Source organism: Lycium ferocissimum, chromosome 8 (genome assembly GCF_029784015.1).
Source record: "Lycium ferocissimum isolate CSIRO_LF1 chromosome 8, AGI_CSIRO_Lferr_CH_V1, whole genome shotgun sequence".
Taxonomy (NCBI): domain Eukaryota; kingdom Viridiplantae; phylum Streptophyta; class Magnoliopsida; order Solanales; family Solanaceae; genus Lycium; species Lycium ferocissimum.
In genome coordinates, this window is record NC_081349.1 from 43,317,193 (window position 1) to 43,331,293 (window position 14,101).

At 33.4% G+C, this 14,101-nt stretch overlaps 1 long non-coding RNA gene across 1 annotated transcript in view; it reads right to left on the reverse strand.

Moving 5' to 3' along the window:
* LOC132068547 (uncharacterized) overlaps positions 1–14,101 on the reverse strand; it is a 73,180-nt gene that overhangs the window by 18,308 nt on the left and 40,771 nt on the right. The window lies entirely within an intron of this gene.

Sequence of the window (14,101 nt, forward strand, 5' to 3'; positions counted from 1 at the left end):
AAAAGTCAAAATGAACAAGTAAAAGTGCACGGAGGAAATAAATATGTGTCGGAGAATTAAAATAGAAGTACACACGTGTATACATGAGAAGAGAATAATTATTCAGTACTATAGCATATATCCACGTGGAATTTATTAATTCTCAAAGAATGTGAAAAGTCAAAAGTGAACAAATTAAAGTGCATGGAGGAAATAAATTTGTGTAAGAGAATTAAAATTGAACTGCATATGTCTATACATAAGAAGAGAATAAATATTCAGCTAGAACACGAAAAGTCAAAAGGAACAGTAAAAGTGCGCGAGAAATAAATGTGTCGGAGAATTAAATTTAAAGTGCATGCGTTTATACATGAGAAGAGAATAAATATTAAGTACTATGACACATGTCTACATGGGATATAAAAATAGTTGGATAAAGTATACAAATTATGTAGCTCATGGTACAAGAATTTAATGCGGGTACAATTCGTGAAGCAGTGGGTACAAGGAGGAACTACTGTGTTCGTCCCTCCATGGCACTTATTATATATATATATATATATAAAGCAAATTCAATGAAGCAACAAATGGTACCATAGAGAAGCGGCCATAAACTAGAGAGTCTAGACCAATTTGAAAGATCATTTAATGTAGTTGAAATAACTGAATTGTAACTGTTGAGTTCTACGGCGGTGAACTCAACGGCGTCAGTTATAGTGATCCTGCTACTGTGAAAAAATATGTTAGACGTGCTCAATTGGGTGAAATTTTTGAATTAGATCGTGCTACTTTGTACGACGAGTAGTGGGGTCCTGAGCTAAGCCTTGGCTAAACCTTGGAAATCATAATGCCATAATGCTTTTCAAATCCTCCTGATTGGTGAACCGGCAGATCCATTTGCAACCCCTTTGGAAATATTACCCCGAATGGTATTTCTTTCGTATTTCAAATACTTTCGTACGGTGCCCGATAAATTATTGGGGGTTCGAATAAATTTATCCCCGGGATCTCTTCCTTTCGAACTACAAACATGCGAATTGTTGAAATAGCTCTTTGATTGAAAGAGGATGATTCCTATAATACATTACTCCAGTCGAGTCCAATGGAATTTCAAATTTTATTTTGTTCAAAACGTGTTGCAAATATTTACTCTTTCAATCCCTATTTCATTTGTAGGGTTAACTCGTGACTTTCGCATCTCGGAATACATGAATTAATCTACCGGTTCGTTCACGCCATCCCGGAATCATTAAGATTCCTTTTTCACTAGAATCTTTTGTTCACAAGTTAATCACTTCTTACTTAATCACTACTAAAAAAATGCTAAAAACCGACCAAAAAAATTTGATTTTTCCGATCGCGAGGTCGGTTTTTAAAAAAACCTCGAAACCGACCTCAAAAGCAAGGTCCGGTATGAACACCTCATGAGGTCGGAAAAAAAAACGACACACGTGGTCGGTACATGATTCGTCCCAAAAAAAGGAAAATTAACATACCGTGTGGCTCGGTATATTAAATTATTACTTTTTAAAGAAATTAACGACCACGTAGTCAGGTAAAATTATATTAGTTTTTGTTTATTTTTTTCAAGTTACCGACCTCGTGTGGTCGGTATATTGAAATTTTATTTATTTATTTTTTGTGTTACGATTCTTACCCACGAGGTCGGTAACTATAAATTTATGAATAATGACAATCGTGAACCGACCTCGTAAGGTCGGTTTGCGCAAATGCAATTTATTTACCGACCTCGTATGTGGTCGGGTTCTTTAAAATACGGATAATAATATGAACACAACCGAAAAATGTGGAAAATGATATGAACACGGCGAACCACATGAGGTCGGTTTCTTTAAAATACGGGAAAATGAAACTAAGATAACCGACCTAATGATGTCGATTTTATATAAAAATTGGCGGATTTTCTAGGAAATGAAAACCATTTGCATTTAGCTAAAACTAGCTCAAATAGCTGCCAACAATCTAACACACACATATAATAACATGCTACAACCCTGTGTACATCAAATTCAACTCGAAACTACTTTAAAGTTGAATCAAAACGTAGTTCAACATTCACAAAAAACATTAAACTACTTCAACCTTTGCAAACATCACTCAAAACATTAAACTTGTCTAAATTAAGCGAGTCATGACATTAAACTAGTCTACATTAAGTTAGTCTACAACATTAAAATACTTGACATTCAAAAACATCCACCAAACACTTCCACATTTAACAAATCCACCAAAAAATTCATAAGTTAGTAAAATACTTAAAATTCAACCAACGATCTTATGCTCAATGCCACAACCTTTACGCTTCTATCTAACGACCGGCATCATTGTAAATGTAGGCATACAAAGTGAGCATGTTTATACGAAATAAAGCAAGCAAAAAGGAAATTTAGCTTTGCGGTCTTGGCCCAAGTTCTTTAGCAATCCTTTACTTTCTAATTCTTTTCGTCCGTAGCTCTAAGTTCGTCTTATGAATCTCATCTTGTATACCTATTAGTCAAATGTACCTCACAAAGGATGAAATAAAATAGTTAGTCAAAATGATACGACCCCGTAAAGTTTATAAACGTAAATATAATATCCCTGGCCTCACATCAAACTTTGGGAGCTTTGATTACGAGTAGGCTCAAACTCATTTAGAATATGGTAAAGGATCTGAATCATACCGGCCGCAAACTAATTGACGATCTAGTTCCTTGTACCGGGCAAGATGTTTGGTTCCTACCTCGTGACACTCAATGAGAAATCATCCCGACCCAAAAGTAAAAACCTTTCAGTAGGCATGGCCTCAAGTTAAAAACTTTTCATCGGCTTAGCGTAGTATCGATTAAATCAGTTCGGTCATAAAAGGTAGCATCATTGTATTCTTTTTAACAAAAAATAGTGCTCGTCAAACAGACAACAACAACCATTTTTAACGAAATATGGGACATAACGACAAAGAATCAACCCATTCAAAACAGAGGGAATGCGCACAAGGCGGCAACGAGTACCCGCATAGTGTGAAATGACCGCCTTAGAAAAGTAACTACATGGGCCAATAACATAGCCAAACATTCCACGAGTAATCGTTGCAAAAAGTAGCATTTTTTGGCCCAAAAACGCGGCAGCTTTGGTAGAAATGCAGAAAGAAAGGACTTAAAGAGACACAAAAGAAACAAATGGCAGAAAATGCCATGGGCTGCCTGGAGCAGCAAGATCATCTGCTCAAACGGCGAAGAAAAGGGCACAAAGAACACGGCTGACTCGTGTCCAAACTTGGCAAAGAAATGCAAAAGGCCCCGAAGGAAGAACTATACGGCAAGTATGGCAACGGCTTAAGCCTTTGCCGCATGCTCCATCACGCAACAGCCTAGCCTTAGCTATTTTTCATATGGGCGCCAACAAAATAAGGGAAAAGATGCCTTAAACTTTCTACCCAGGTACCTAGCCTGCTCATATAGGCGACCAACAAAAGCACAACATAAGGGAAAAGATAAAGCCAAATATCCTTAAACTTTCTACCGAGGATGGCGAAAGGCGAGGCGCGGGCGACAAGGGCTCGCCTCGCGCCTCGTGGCGTGGCGTGGCGTGAACGCCTTTTTTGGAAGCGAGGCGAGAATTAACACAAAAAAATTAAATATGCATATATAAATACCCAAAAACTCAAATACTCAACAAAATACTAGCAAATATTTCAATTGGAAAACTAAAAGAAAGAAGGAAAAAGAAGAAGAAGAAGGAGGAGAAGAAGGAAAAAGAAGAAGAAACTTACTGTGGCGTGATGGAAGAAAGAAGAAGAAACTTTAATGGTGGAATATTTCATACGCGGCCAAGCTATGGAAAAAACATATAAATGAAACTTAGGTAAATATTTACAATATAGTCGCAACTTTTTTTTTTAAAAAAAAATCAAAAGGCGTCGCCTCGCCTCGCCATTCGCCATGCTCGCCTTGCCTCGCCATTTCTCGCCTTGGCTCGCCTTTTGAAAATCGTCACGCCTTGGGCGTGCCGATGACGAGGGCTCGCATCGCCCTCACGAAGGCGTAAGGCGAGCGCCTTTCACAACTTTCTTTGCTTTCTACCAAGGGTAAATTTGTTATATAATAGCACTAAGTATCCCAAACTTGGATAGTATTATATATAAGGAAAAAAAGTCAAATATAGTAATATTAAATGCGAAATTAAGGCAAATACTTGTATGCCTCAAAAAACAACAACGGAGTGAGTCGGTAAGCGATCAGTTCTTGACGCATCAATTATGAGAGTTGCATAATTCAAGCAATGCTGTGTTGAACTGGTACCCTAATGTGCTCTTACTTGAATAAGCTATTTGAATACCACTAAGCATTATAGTCCTAACATGTATAGGCAAAATATTATTGACAACTATTTATTTATTATTACGAATTTATGGCAAATATTATGGACAACTCTAGGAAATAACTTAGTATTCACCAAGTGACCTTTTCTTGATGAAAATCCTCCCCTTTTTATTAGTTTCATACATATGTATTAGTGTATCTTTATCTTTTCGAACAACATATTTACATTGTTAAGTATTTTAACATTTATGTAGATGTAAGCTAAAACAAAACTAGGATATATTAATGTACCATAGTGACCTACTGCTTGATGAAAATCGCTCCCCTTTTTACAAAGAAAATTACTCATCGTATATATTTTTTTTTTTTTATGACATACTTGTGTTTATCTTTAGCTACTCTTCCATTTGCACTTCTCATCATTAAAGTTATCAATTTATTTACAATGCAAAAGCATCGGGCTTGTCTTTCGCTTTTGCCATTGATAGAGACTTCAATTTTTCATGTGAACGTCCGGCCGCATATTATAACTTTAAGGAAAGAAACGTGATCGAAAGATGTTTGTGCAAATAAACACCTAAGCGATATGTGTTGAATAAGTGCTAACATCGATTTAAGACAATCTTTCACGGCGAACCACACAAACCATTAGAAGAATCCAAAGTAGACATTTGCGCTAAGTGGATATCGACGACACTTGCTTAAAAAAGGAGAATCTCGACTAAAGGCTACAAAAAGCCCTAAGTAAACGTTAAAAGCCAAAATATCGAAGAGTTAAACACCAAAGGAAGTTGCAATAACACGATCGAACTTTCCCCAATAACACGAACAACTTCGGCATTAGTTCGGCTTGACGCAATCGAGCACACCATATACACAGACAACTTTCCCCGACTCCAAAGGAAGTTGCAATAACATAAATCATGAAGCATTATATCCATTACGAGTATCGAATTGAATCCTGAATTTTGCAAGGAATCGAGTTTTGCATCATTTAACGGTCTTGACAACGTCAATAAACAAGTTCCGGAACGAGATGCTCAACCCTATACTACAACTACCATAAGAAAACATAATCCCACGTGAGGACGTGTATTACTAACAAAACGATCTAGGCTAGTAAAGAATGTTCGGGTGATTGAGCAACAAAAATTTAAATCCTTGGACAACACAAATACGAAAGGTTTGGTTGCACTATGTCCCACATTAATAAGATCGGGAGACAAAGTCGGATAAGTTTCTTAAGACGGTCGTTCCACTTGGAGCTATAACCTCAACGCATGAAGGCATTGTGACGAATGCCGCCGAGACAATCTCGATAAGCGAATAGGAAAAACCAAATAAATGCCCGGAACAATGACAAATTAATTCCTTCAAATATATATTTTGAGAAACTTTTACTTCAAAATACTAAGTGTTTGTAATTTTTTTGGGTTGTTGTGAAGCTGACAGTAGCAACGTGGAGTTTTTGTGCTAATCTATATTAAATAGAGCCTAATTAATATATAATATAGAATCCAAATTTGCCCTTATGGTTAGAAGTTTAGTTTTCGGCCGAAATTGCAACGCAACAACATGGATGACCCCCTTTAACGGAGGGCAAAGTTAGACCATTTTGCATAGTTTAAGGGCAAATTTCGCCTTTGCGCTTCTTACATTTATCCAAACTAGTGATGGGTAATGTCAATCGTTATACAATAAAAAGTGATTTGTAATGTCAACTTATACAACATATGTGTTTCAATAAATTAATATTTCTAAATTTATAATGGCTCGTTAGAATGACAATAGAATTACGTTAATAACAAATACACATAGGAACCAAAAAATCGCTACTCAAATATGAACTTTATTCAAACTAAAGACATAATAAAATGTAGAAGGGAACAAACGAGAGATTGAGAACCCATAGAAGGTGTGCTAAACACTTTAAGACACTAGAAATAGAGAGATCCCCAAGAATGTCGGTCAAGTCGACGTGAGATCGAAGTAGATGATCAAAGATAAATAGAGAACCAAACCACAAACAATAATCATTCAAACCAAGAAGGAGTCAAAGTGAGTAATTTTAAGCAACTCCCAAGCTCATCTAAAGTAAGTCATTTTAAGTGACTCCTCCAAGCTCATCTAAAGTATCAAATGAATTGGCCAAAATCAAGTGAACTTATGCAGTAAGACGGAAAAAAAAAATGCATTATACTGTGTCGTTAATTAACATTTGTATTTATTGAACAAATGCACTCAAGAAATGAAAACCCAACATAACACACAACCATCAATTAGAAAATAGAGCTAAAAATTAACAATAAAACTTTTTCTTCATTGCAAATAAGAAATCATATAATTAATTAGAGGGATACTTACCGAAGGCAAATAGGAGAAGATGTTTAAACCCTAATTCGTAATAGCTTTGACCAAATGAGTTTTTTGGTGGGTGGCGACGGAGACGGGGGACTAGGACGACGGACGATGGGCGAAGGACAGTCACTGGAGATGGGCGACGGCTGATGAGTAGGGAGAGAGAGAGAGAGAGAAAACGTTGAGGGGGAAGAGAGAGAGAGAGAGAGTGTAAATTGAGAAATGGAGAAAAATTTGAGTGATGTGTGATATTAATTTGATTTACCGACCACGGGAGGTCGCTTAATGTAATTTAATTATTATTTATTTTAAAATTTTCCCGACCTACGTTCGCTAATAGTAGAATTATTTTTGAATTTTTTTTTAATTTATGCATTCGACCTCGTGTGGTCGCCCAATTAATTATATATTTAATTCCTTAAAAATACTTACCGACCTCATGTGGTCGACCGTTTTGCGGGTCAAATTAGCGACCTCGTAGAGGTCGGTTTATTATTTTTCGGAATTTATTATTAAATTAGAGACCCTTTTAGGTTAGTTTTTGTAAAATAAAAAATTACAAAATAAAAAAACATTTATACCGACCTCGAGGTCGCTCTTTTTCCTCGACCTCATTGAGGTCGGTTTTTGTAGGTCGGTTTTATTGTGATTTTTTAGTAGTGAATGGTTAGGTCCGAATTCTACAATGGAGCTCAGAATTAAATTGGTTCTTGAGTACAACATGGAATGCTCTATGTACAATTTGTTAATGCTATGTTGGTCCTCTTTTGGCACTTATATAAGTGTACAATTTTTTAAGCGGTTGGTACAAGGAGGGGCAACCGTGTTTGTCCCTCCACCGCTCTTATAAGAAATAGAAATATATAGAATAGAATATAATATAATAGAAATAGATGGGTACAACATGGAATGCTCTATGTACAATTTGTTAATACTATGTTGGTCCTCTTTTATATATATATATATATATATATATATATATATATATATATATATATATATATATATATATATATAGATGAGTACAACATGGAATGCTCTATGTACAATTTGTTAACGCTATGTTGGTCCTCCTTTGGCACTTATATATAATAGAAAAATATAGTAGGCGTTTGGCCAGGAAAACCAAATATTTTTCACTTTATTTAGTATTTTGGAGTTGGAGTTGGAGTTGTGTTTGGTTATAATTTTTGCAAAGAATATTTGGTTGTTTGAATGTATTGAAAGTGAAAAAAGTGAAAAACAAGTTTTGGTTGTTTTCCAAATTCCAAATACAACTTTAAGTTGTATTTAGAATTTTTATGGCCAAACACCATAAAGTGAAAAAAGTGAAAAAATATTCCGGAAAAAAGTGAATAATTCTCATGAACAAGCAGGCCCATAATATTTGTATAATTGTGTATAATCAATGTATAGTGTCTACTCTCTATGTAATGACTGGCAAAACTAAACAATGAATTCGAACCGGGAGGTCACGGGTTCGAACCGTAGAAATAGCCTCTTGTAAAAATGCAGGGTAAGATTGCATACAATAGACTCTTGTGGTCCGGCCCTTCTTCGAACCCCGCGCATATCGAGAGCTTAATGCACCGGATTGCCTTTCTTAATTTCAGGAAAAAAATGCTATTTTAAAGGTCAAATCTGGTAGTAATATAATTGGACAAAACTTAATATGAAGAAATTCATATTTTTTGAAAATTTAGTGAAAATCACTATAAATTGGTCATTTATAATGGGATTCAAGTGTGCAAAATTTGGAAGCTTATGGTTCTTGGATTTGGGGATGAACAAAAAGACACAACTTGAAAGAAAGAGAGAATTTTTTTTTGGTGATGATCTTTTTCATATGCTGATGAGACTCCTTGAGAAAATGAGAAAAATGATCCTTTATGTTTGAGAGAAGGTTCAAAATAGCTCCTTTAAGTATGCACTGAAGAGTCTTGGTCCTTAAGTTTGTTAAAAGTTAATATTTTTAGTCCCCATTAAATATTTATCGAACTATGTCAGTTGAATTTAATGTGTATTGTTTGTGTCGGGAGGGGGGGGGGGTGGTGGGGGGGGGGGAATAGCAGTAACTCACATTTAGAGGTGGAATTTTTGTAATTTTGTTATTTTTTATTTAGTTTTAGATTCGAATGTACCTTTTTGGTGTCCAGTGTAGTTTTTTTATATTGCATATTTTTTTGATCTGAAGGGACTTTCTCGGTTCTCCATTGCTTCCGTCAAATCGAACGAACATGAATTGTTAAATGTTTGATGGAGACTAAATGGTTAATTTTTAACAAACTTAAGGACCAAATGTTGTTAATACATACTTAAGTGACTATTTTAAACCTACTCTCAAATAGAAGGAACCATTTTTATCATTTTCTCGAGAATCTTTCATGTCAGGAAGAATTATTTTTATCTTCTTGCTGCATTTGGAAAGTAGTCGAGATGCAGATAATGGCACTATAATTTTTTAAATTTGTTCGAGAATTAGAGTCTTTCACATGTGATTTCAAGTCACATATGCCAAAAAGTTGGAAATTGTGCCTATAACTGGGTATGGTTAAAAGCATGGAGGATGCTACTGTCCTTTTATCTTTATTAGTTTATTTTTCCAATTCTGATACTAGAATTATTTTGAGGGATTAAAGAATGAAAATGAGAAAGAAGAATAAAATGAATTGAACTCATATTCAGATTATAATTAAGTTCTGGCGGTGTTACTGTTTTATTTTTAATTTCAAAGATTTTTGTCGTTGATTTAAAAATGTTTGCTCTATACTAGAACAGCCCCCAACCAACACATGCGCACCCACAAGCTGAGTAGCAAGCGTTTTAGGTTCTAATATAAGATAGAAATATTAGTTTATCGCCACGTGCATTGTGCGTATATATCAGATCACGTAATACACAATTCACAGTGATGGCTTGTTTGTCGAGGTTTGAGTAAATAGTCACACAAAAAGAAAGTACAAGTTTTGTGAATGATTAATGTAGATCGTCATATAATGAGTTGTTTGTCGAGGTAAATGATATATTGGATATTGTATGAACTTAATATTAACAATCAAAATTTAGTTGGATAGACATGATTTTCTTAATTACTTATTATGATTTGATAAGGTATACACATGTAATAAAACGTACTCACATGATAGTCTCCAAGATTAGATCTCTTCTCCACTTCACTCACAACAAACTAATATACGTTCTGAAGCAATAATAATGAAAGCAATGATAATAAAAAGAAAGAACACAATTTTGCATGAGAAACCCTTAAGGGGAGGAAACCCACAGGCACCAACTCTTATCATTTTCAATAAAAAATAATTATAGGATACATAATACACCATTTAAGCCAAATTTATATCGGTTGTCAATACCACAAACCCTAGAGTTTCTTAGGGTGTCATCAAGTTTTTTTTTTTTTTTCAATTAACTTACTGCCTCTTGCTTCGTCCATCGCGGGGCGCTGTCGCAGTGGCATATGCGGGATTTTTCAAAAAGGGTGTCAACATTTAAAGAAGAGAATAAACTAAACAAATTAGAGGGAAGAATGAACAATTTTTTGAAGTTAGGTTTAAAGGTTTAGCTTGACTAATCCAGTCAAAGATGGTTTAAAGTAATTTAATGTATAACATAAAAATAAAAGGAGTCGATCTTGGTTGATTAATTTGTTTGATCCTTTTTGGGAGAAGGGTTTGAGAGTTCAAGTCTCCCTAAAAGTTTGTTTTTAGCAATTAAGCACTTAAAATTTAAAAATAATCACACATATTCGTTGCGAACGAGAATAAAACTCGGGTGGATGGTACAGAAGCGAGGCCATTAACCAGTAAGCCATGTAGCACTTAGTGTCATTTCATAATATATATAATTCAAATTTTGGGCGAAGGGGTGTCTGACACCCTTAATCCGACACTTCTTTTCATAAGGTATGTCCGCTCCTGACTGTCAGGCCCACTAATTTAACACATAATTTACAAGTGTACACCTTAATTTGCTTAATTATATGATTTTCTTGATTGATGCAACAATCACAGATTGATTTAGACTAGCTTCATGATTTGACTCTTGTGATCTGATCTCCCAACTAGCTAGTTATATTTGCATATCACAAAAGTAAATGAATGAATAGACATGTATGTACAGTCGACATGAGTAATAATATAACCAAGGAATACGAGTGGAGGAATGTCAATATCACGGAGATCTTTTGAGAATTAAATAGACTCACCAAAAGAGGCAAAAGAAAGTACGGTTGCATGGAATTGGAATCCAGAAGAGCTAATTGGTAGCTTAAGTGAAAAAACACTTCACGTGATCAATCTTTGTCTGCATTCAATGAAGGGCTACCCCTTTTTACTTTAAAACATGCAAGTTGCCAAACCAGCTTTTGATTTTAAAACTACACAAAGAAAATGCTGATTGCAAAATTTTCTATATCTCTACTAGGAAAAAGGGTCAAATATACCCCTCTACTTTAAATTTATCGGTAACTTTAACCTCCGTTAGGTAGTCAAAATCAGAATCAAATATATACCCCTTTCGTTACCAGTTGGGGCCAAATATACCCCTACCATTAGCAAAATTTCAAAAATACCCCTCATTTCTAATATATTTCTACATAAACAAGTCTAGTCATTAAAATTAAGTGACATAGACGCCACATGGCATTTAACTTATTTTATTTGGTGTCTACGTGGGCAATTTTTTAAAAAATAATATGGAAAATTGATTTGTCTAAAAACAAATCTATTAAAAATGGCTTTTATTAAAAATCTGAATTTTTTTTACTTTATAAAACCCGCTTCTTCAAAAAACATATTCTGGAAAATTGGATTTTTTTTATTAAAAAATTTGGAAAATGATTTTTTTTTTTTTTTAAATCAGTTTTTCAAAATTTTCAAAATCAATCCAGATTTAAAAAAAATCAGGACACTTTTTAATTTTTTTTTTTTTTTTATAGTTTTCCGGATTGTTTAACTAAAATATCCAATTGAGAATATATTTTAAAAAAACGGGTTTTATTAAAACAAAAAAGTTTCAAATTTTTAATAAAAGCCATTTTTTTTCAAGATTTGTTTTTAAAAAATCAATTTTCTAGATTGTTTTTAAAAAAAGTTGCCACGTAGGCACCACATAGAATAAGTTAAATGCATGTGGCGTCCATGTCACCCAATTCTAATGACTAGACTTGCTTATGTGGGAATATGTTAGAAATGAGGGGTATTTTTAAAACTTTGCTAACGGTAAGGGTATATTTGGCCCCAACTTGTAACAGAAGGGGTATATTTGACTACTTTGACTAACGGAGGGCAAAGTTAGCCAATAAACAAAATAGAGGGGTATATTTGACCCTTTTCCCTTTCTACTATATAGAAACATGAATAGGAGGACGACCAACGGTAAAAGAGTCATTTAAATATGTCATTTAGGGACAAATGATAACTCTGTTATTGGGTGACAAAATATTAATAGCTCGGAAGTGAAAAGTTAAAATGTCTCTAGTATGAAATATACTCCCTTTGTTTTAATTTGTCTTAAATTTGAAAGGGCACAAATTTTAAGAAAGTAACAAAGGCTTTTGAATATTGTGATCTTAGGCCCCGTTTGCCCATAGAAACTAAAAAAAAAATTCGCTTTGTTTGGAATTTGGAGTTATGTTTGGCCATATTAAAATTATAGTTTTTGGTAAATGTAGTTGTAAAAAAGTGAAAGAAGTGAAATTTTTAAAAACAAGTTTTTTGAGTTTTTGTATTCCCAATACAACTTCAAGTTGTATTCGTTTTATGGCCAAACGCTTAAAAGTGAAAAAAAATTCCGAATAAAGTTTTTGGTGCCTACTTAAACTAAAGATATGTGTAATGTACCAAAGTTTTAATCTTGTGATGAAAAAAGTGAATTAAAGAATTTTTTTAATCAAACTAAGAAAAAGAAAGACAAACAAATTAAAACAGATAGAGTATTAATTAATAAAATAGATAATTGTTAAATAACTCAAATTGAATTAGCAAAATAGAATAATCAGTGTGGTCATTTCCTCCAAATTAAATTCCACCAAGTTCAATGCATCTCAATGATAATCAATAAAAACCAAATTAAGATGAACATGTAAACTAAATAGTGGAAATGGATATGTAGCCAAGACTCTTTCACGTGGACTAAAATGAACTAATCTATTGTGTACTTTGTGACCTTTCACAGCTTCATACCCATAAATATATGTACCTAAAAATGCATAAATTTCATTTTTATGACTTAAGACGATGGTCTTCTATTTTGTTAGAAATATGCAAATAGACCATGTGCCAAACCGTCAACTTTCTACTTGATTTAGCAATTAGTTTGAATTATTGATGACTGTGCATTTGACATATTCATGGCTCAATGAACCATAATTGGAAGTCGAATGACATTTTAACAAAAAATATATCTTGGATTCAAAAAGAAAAGAAATGGCCAAATATCTTAAAAACCCCTTAAAATTGGCACCAGAGGCGGATCTAGGATTTGAAGGTGGCGGGTGCAAATTTTCTTCAAACATCTTGTTAGAACGATTTGTATCCATCACTTTTAGTTTATTCGGGTCAATTTATAGATTTTTTTTATTTGTAAATATGAAATTACATCTCAAAAATCAAGAAATGAACATAATTAGCATCTTAAACAAGGAATCACACCCATTAACAACAAAAGTAAAATCGACATTTTCACCAAGGGACTTGCATCTCTTATATATATATATATTAAAAAATGAATTTGCACAACTAAAATAACATCTTCAATAAGGGAATTGCCCCAATCAAAATAAGAAAAATAATAGAAAAACTCTTCAAAAATACACCCCATAAGTAAATGTTGAATTAGATAAATGTAAGTTCTCAAAAATAAATCATAAATTTCATGTTTTTTCTAAGTGGACTATCACAATTTAACTAAAAGTCTTTAAATTGAATTTAACAATTATACAATAGCATAAATTTTTATAATACACTCCCTCCGTCCATTATACTAAAAATATATGTCCACTTTTACTTGTAAGTTATATAATTTGAAAAACCAAGACATAATTTACCATTTTATACCTATTTTACCCTTATTATTAAATACTCCAAATCATTTCTCTCTCTCTCTCTTTTTTTTTTTTTTGTTAGAAATATAGACAAGTAAACATGGAGACAAAAGAAATTATAAAAAAAAAAATTGAATTTTGATTTCAATTCAAAATTTCCATTGAGACAAGTTTTTCTTTCTACTTTTAAGATTAAGAGAAATGCTTAATTTAAGGAATTTTGAAATTTCTATTTGTGTGTTCTGCTAGAGATCACATATAAAATATTAGAAAAGGCTCATATAAATAATAAAAAGATAAATAAAAATTGAGAGAGCCTAAAAGGAAAAGGAAGAACAAAGATAAACGACAAAATATTAACAAATTTGTGTCAATATAACTT